The 7,042-nt window shown below is 34.9% G+C and overlaps 1 long non-coding RNA gene across 1 annotated transcript; it reads left to right on the forward strand.

The window, feature by feature from the left end:
• Nucleotides 1-1,588: 1,588 nt before the first annotated feature.
• On the forward strand, nt 1,589-3,927 carry LOC126707109 (uncharacterized). Its single transcript, XR_007648843.1, has 3 exons — nt 1,589-1,765; nt 2,668-2,734; nt 3,652-3,927. It is a non-coding gene; the product is annotated as an uncharacterized LOC126707109 (long non-coding RNA).
• Nucleotides 3,928-7,042: the final 3,115 nt, after the last annotated feature.

Consider the following 7,042-nt stretch of genomic DNA (forward strand, 5'->3'; position numbering starts at 1 on the left):
TTCATAGTATCATATTAAATAAAAATACTTAATAATAATGTGTTTATGAATTTTGAAATGAGTATACATGAATTTGATGGTGAAATGGTTAAATTCATATAGAATTTTGTATTGCAATTGGTTGTTAATGAATTTAATTGTTTCTATCTGTTAATATTAACAATTTATAGTTAATGTTAGTGGTTAATTAGGTCCATTGAACTCCTGTTTCAGTCCCCTAACAATTCACTGTATTAGAAAGCGGGCAACCATTTGGATCCCAAGAATGTAAGACAAACCAATTCAATGAATCAACCAAAATGAAAATAAATGTAAAACATTGAATCTTAATTGAACCTCATGTTGATCTATTCAATAACTTAACTTTTTAACTATTGACACACACTTCTTACACCAGTGGAACTTGCAGCAACAGCCCTTGAACCTCCAGCCCTTGAATCTTTAGCACTTGCAGCAACAGCATGCCTCTCTTGGAAGCATTCTCTATGTCAGACTCATCATCTGTAAAAGTACTTCCAAAGATCACAATTAAGGAACATATCATACATGGCAAGGGAGGTTTTGCAAATAGATTTATCCAGATGCTAGTCTTGAGTTCACAGAACCCTCCCCCCCCCTCCCCCCCCCCCCCCCCCCACACCACCACCCACACAACACACACCATTTTTTATTAAGTCTCATGTGAAAAACAGCATGAGGAGATACTGAGATAGAGAGAGTATTTCATACTATTACTTTTGAACATTTTTAGACCCATAAAACACAATTGGATTAATCTAGTTAATTAGCCAAGTGATTACTTAGTCCAAATTTCAGATCTAGGTTAACACACAATCATATAATCATATCAATGTAAAGTGCGGAAAATAAAGAACACAAAGATATGATGACCAGGAAACCAAACTGGTAAAAACCTGGGGGGAATTTAATCTAGCTATTCTCAAGGTAAACTTGAATCCATTATGAAAGAATCGAAGTTTTACAATAGCGACTTAGATCACTAACATCCTATTGCTATCCACCAGTAGAAAACTTACTGACACGACCACGTGCAAGCTCCGAGACCACGGATTCCTTCTTTCTTGGATTCTCCAACAAGTACAAGCACTCCTACTTGTGTATCTTTAAGCTTTTATTGCAGCAACTGAACGATCATCAAGTTCTTGAAACGAATTCTCCTTCTTGATAATCTTAAGTATATGTGAAGGCAAATACCTCTTGTAACACCCCAACCTAATTTCATAATTAAATTATGGGTTTATATGCATGTCATTATCTTAATTACTTTTAAGTGCATGAAGCTTTGATTTTGTGATATTATAAAACATATATACCCTTTTAATGTGATGGATATAACTTTATAAAGGTAAGGATATATACATGTGTGTGTGTAAAGTGATATTATTCTTTGTAGATAAGTGTGAATGCAAAGAATATATATATATATATATATGTGAATGCAAAGAAAAAAAAAAAAAAGGTTGAAAAGTGGGTGTGATTTTCTTCCCTAGCATCCCACGTATCCCACCCTAATTTGTCCACATTTCTTGTCTTCTTTTGTGCCCCAAAAGTCTCCTTCTTATCCTATCTTGCTGGCTCCCTCAGACCAGAAAGTCCAGCAGCTTCTTTTCTTCTTTCTCTATTCTTGTTTCCTTTTTCTCCCCTTCTTACACGGCAGCCTCCTCTCCCTCACCAATACAAAATATCCCTCTCTAAAGAAGAAATTAAAGGTTTAACACTAAAATTTCAGCTTCCAAGTTTGTGGGTAAGTAATCTAAGCTTCATTTCTTTATTTCTATTTCTTTATCCTCTATCCTGATTTTAGAGGCTGAACCATGATTCTGTTTTAGTGATTGAAAGTTTGATGATATTTTGATCAATTGAGTGCTTATTAACATATTTTAATATGTATACTATGGGTATAAAAATACCCAAATGAAATTAAGACCTATTGCTATTTGTTGATGATTTTGTAAGAATATGTACTGAAGCTGTCTCTGTGACAGATTTGATGTTTACAACAAGAAAAATATGTATTAAATCATATTCTGTGAATTAGAATGCTAGGAGTAGTTTTTATGAATTCTAAGATACACATGGTTGTTATAGAAGTGGTCTCACAGCAATTGGATGAAACATAAAAGTAATGGTTTAATTTGTAAGTTGCAAGAAATTCTGTCAGGACAGATTTGAGTATACTGTCTTGTGTGATTTTTAGTAAATCATGGGTTAATTCTTTAACTCCGAAATTTTTATGGTTTGTACTGGAAAAACAGGGAAGTAGTTCTGTAAAATTTCATGACAATTGGAGGTGTTTTGACAGCCCGTTTGTATTTTACAAATGGAGCACATGCTGCTGGAATGAGCAGTGAACAACATATGCTACACCCGACTTTGTGGATTTAATTCTCAAGTTAGGGTCTATGTTTTGAGCTATAATTTAATAAACTCATCCTTTGGTATGTTTGAAGCATATATAAATTTTATGGATTGGTTTCTCTATGATTTGGCTACAAAATGTGTTTGATGATTGTATCATATGCTTTGGGGAACTTTATGTGATGGGAATTAAGGTTTTTCTTGAGTTTGAGAGATAGGTTGTGATTGAGGTATAAGTTTATATATTAGGAAGAGTTTGTCCGTAATAAGTTTTGGTTTTTCGTTTAGGTGGCGAGAACGAGAACACGGACACTTGAGCTCCTCGTGTACAATCTCTCGTGCCTTCTGTTTTCAAGTAAGGGACTTGTGACGTGTGCTTTTAATAAGAATAAAAATTATCTCGAAAACTATTATGCGTTAAAACTTGTTGATTAGAGATATTACATATAAGCATGATTTAAGTAATATGTTCGTGAGTGTTCAATCTTATATATATGAGAACTTTAGCATATTAATGCTAATACCTATATCACGAATATAATATTTCAGAATGAAGTGGATATGCTACTATTATAAAATAATTATGTAAAAGCATAGCTATTAGAAAAATATAGTTCGGGTTATTCCATTGTTATGATCTAAACTCAGCCAGTAGGGATTATAGTACTGGCATTTTAATGGAAATTCTGATTGACCATTAAAAGTGGGACTGGCTTTGCTGTACCCGCCCTTGTTGGTAACAACCAACTTGTGGAGGATGTCAACCTACCCCCATGGTTGAAAGTATGTTTTATGATATGATTCCGAAATTACCTAGCATTGTGGGGAATGTTGGATGCCTGGCACTCTGTGCTGGAAGCCTCCCAAAGTAGTAACAAACTTACAATTGGATTAACTAATATGTATTATAAATGAGGTATAAAACTATTTGGAAATTATAAGAAAAGTATGATGATAAGAAATGTATATTGAATGTGTTATAAATCTGATGAGAAGTTATGATAAAGTATTCAATAATCTGTTCAAAGATAAGATTACTGAACTTATATTTAAGTTCCTTATTATGTCATTTTATTTATTATATGAAAGAAAAATGAAGTATTCTCATCTGAAAGTTCTTAAATTATTTTTAAGAACAATATGAACAGTATGAAGGTTATTTTATCAAATCTGGCATATCCATAAACTATTTGATTTACATGTATTCTTATTAAAGGCCTATGGAGCTTTAAAACCTTACTGGGCTTCACAGCTCACCCTATTATATTTCAGTGCACAGGTTCTTCCTGGAAGCAACGAGAGTATTAGAGGTGGCAAGGATTCTGTGTTTTCTCGTTTGTTAGAATGTAGAGTTTTGTTGTATAGCAGTTAGCTCTTTTGTTGTATAGAAGAAATCAAGATGTACTTGATCCTTTGAGCACAGATGTAATTCGGTACCTTAGTTGTTCTGAACCCCAGTTATATGTCTTTAGGGGTTAGGTTTGTAATAAGAGTTTTGCTAAACTTTTAGCTATGTAATATTTACATGAATACCTTAAGTTTCAGCTAGGTGGTATTTTTCCAAGTTCGAAAGAAATGAAATTTTAGGGTTGCCATCATTTTTGTATATAATGGCTTTTATGCAAGAAATTAAGCAGAAATTCAAGAAATAATTCTTGATAAGTACCTTCAGTTAGGGTTGGTTCGTGTTAATATTGAGGTAAACTTGATATTAACATGCCGGTCATGCTCTAAACTCTGAAGTACAGGTTTGGGTCGTGACACCTCTAGATCTCACAAAAGATTCACACACACAGCAAAAGGAGCAACCTAAAACGTGGCTAGGGTTTTCCCTTTTATACTTAGGGTAAAACATAAAACCCTACACGTCATATGGGCTTAGGGTTGAGATGGAAAATTCTGCAGAAAAATGTTCTGCCCGAATTTCAATCGATTTGAGTCTAATTCTCGATCGATCGACCCAGCCAAAATCATACTATAACTTCTACAGCAACTCGATTCCAACTTTACATAAAACGCATACACTTTGAGCAAGTCTAAACAAGACTATAAAACCTGTTTTGATTATGGTTTGCCAACAATACAAATTAGAGTTCTAATACATTAGTTCCTAAGTACTTAAAACCTAACAAACTCCCCATTTGGCAATCCGTGACAAAACACAAACTAAAATGCTCAAAGTTTACAAAGAAAAGCCCGTTACACAAATAATACCCATTATAACAAATCCAACCTAACTACTATCTTTTAGTTGCAAGTATAGACAGTAGCATGATTGAATCAATTTGTACATTTCCTAAAATACTTAAACAAAACGCATAAACGCATGTGTGGAAAATACAAGTAAAACACAACTAACTTCTTGATTTCACATAAAACAAAATAAAGACATATATTATGAATAACTCATAAATATAAATCAATAAACAGTGAAACAAGAAACATATAAACAAAAACAATGTATCACCCCCTATCAAAAAATACATCAAGAGCCAAAAAATGTAAATACACAATGAAGCACCTAGATACCTAGATACAATCTAATAACTCCACAAGCTCCAAAACATTATTAAAAAAAAAAAAAAACTCCCTCTAGAACAAAAATCTCCTTTACAAACACAAGTATACTCCCCCCTTTTGTGACGAAATGCCAAAGGACACTCAGAATCCATCATCAAAAGGAGGTGGCGAAGACGAACATCGAAGATGCTCCAGATCAGCTCTCAAAGCACGGATCTCATCAAGTATGTCCACCAAAAGCTGACCATGAGCCGCTTGAACGGTCATGACAGTATCCAATGTACGTCGAATGTCAAAATCATTCGAAGTAGATGGTGGAGGAACAACAACAACAACAACATCATCAACAGGATCAGCAGACGCTTCACCAGAAGTAGTACCTATAGTAGAAGGAGGAGGGGGTACGGTACTAGAAGGCTCAACTTTAGGGCGTTTAGAGCTCAGTCTCAACTGAGCAACCCTCTGCCTAAGAAAGGTGGCACCTATGGAGCTACAATATGAACAGACTTAGAAATGGGGAAATCCCCTAACCCTAAATGTAACAAAATCCAATGAATGAAAACTGGAAAGAAAAGAGCGTGACCAATGGAAGCACTCCTATGAACTTCATTCAAAGAACAAAGAAACAGATGAGGGAAACTAATGGGAGCATTCGTGACAAGGGCGTACAAAAACATACATCGCTCAAGGGGAATGGTGTAAAGATGAGAAATAGGCCACAAGGAATGACAAGCTATCCTAAAGAAAAGATAATGAATCTCAGTGAGCTCAGCAGTGGTGGTCCTAGGATCAGAACCCCATTGGATGGAAGACCCAGTGATGTATGACATGATGTCATCCAAGAGAGGAGACTCATCATAAGGATAGACAGGGTCCTGGACCAAGGGTAACCAAGAGCAGCAGCCACTATTGAAGGGGTGATGGTGAACTCTACACCTCATATCCAACACTTAACTGGAGTGTTGGAATCATAGACGTGGATAGAGAGGTTCGAGTAGAACTCTCTAATCAAGGTAGCAGGAGGAGGATGGTCTATATCCAAAAGAGGCAACCAACCCCTACGCTCAAAATTAGCCCTAATGGCAGGATCAAGCTCATCTAACAACACCTGATGCTCAGCCCAAATTTTTCTCTTAAGGTTTAGCTTCAAATACCTCTCTTCGTTTTTCAGGCTCGAAAACCTCTCACTGTAAAAAAGTGGGTCAAAAGAAGTAGAGGCATCCCTATTGGCTCTAGTTTTCCTAGGCATGGTGCTAAGGAAAGGACAATACACATAGAAAAGAACCAAAAGGAACAAAAAGAAAAAACCAAGGGTAGACTGCAAGTCAGCAAAAAAAAAAATATAGAAATAGCAATCTATATGATGCATGAACGAAAAAAAAAAATGTCATGATGCATGCTCTAATGCAGTGATAACAAGTTGAATTTAAGTTTAGAATCACAAACTTGGCTTGAGCATAGAGTTTATAACAAAAACCCCAAAATTTTGAAAAATCACCTGTTCAATTTGAATCAAATTGACCATTTGATCATCACACAAGTTAGAAAACAGTTTATAATGGTCAAATTAATCAATCCAACAAGCCAATTTCAATAATTAAACTCAATTTGAACAAAATCCCCAAATCGGATAGTTTCAAACCCTAGAATTTTCAATTTCTCACAATACAACAAATTGATCAAATTGAACACCAAAGATCATGTTTATAACATCCCCTAACAAAAACTCATTGATCAAATTCAAGAAATATGGCTTGAATCAACAAAAATCCCAAAACCTAAGAGGTTCGAAATTTTCCCCAAAATGCATGATTTAATGCATGAAAAGATAAAATAAATGAAAAAGAAGGGGCAAAAGAGTCTTACCGACCTTATAGAAGGAAAACCTTGCAAAAAGTTTGGAGGAAAACGACAAAAATCTTGCTTGGAGCCTTTGACCGATCGAATAGAGAGAGAAAGAGTTTGAAAATTTTGGAAAAAGTGTATGAACACGTGAGAAACTCAGTGTTTTAAAAAACTCTTTATACGATTTTCGACTAATCGAAAATTAGATTTGATCGGTCAAAAATGCTTCGATTGATCCAACACCAATCGAGCACCGATCGAAACAGACAAAGACTCATAGCAAATTTTTATTGCAATT

This window comes from Quercus robur, chromosome 11, assembly GCF_932294415.1.
Source record: "Quercus robur chromosome 11, dhQueRobu3.1, whole genome shotgun sequence".
Lineage (NCBI taxonomy): Eukaryota > Viridiplantae > Streptophyta > Magnoliopsida > Fagales > Fagaceae > Quercus > Quercus robur.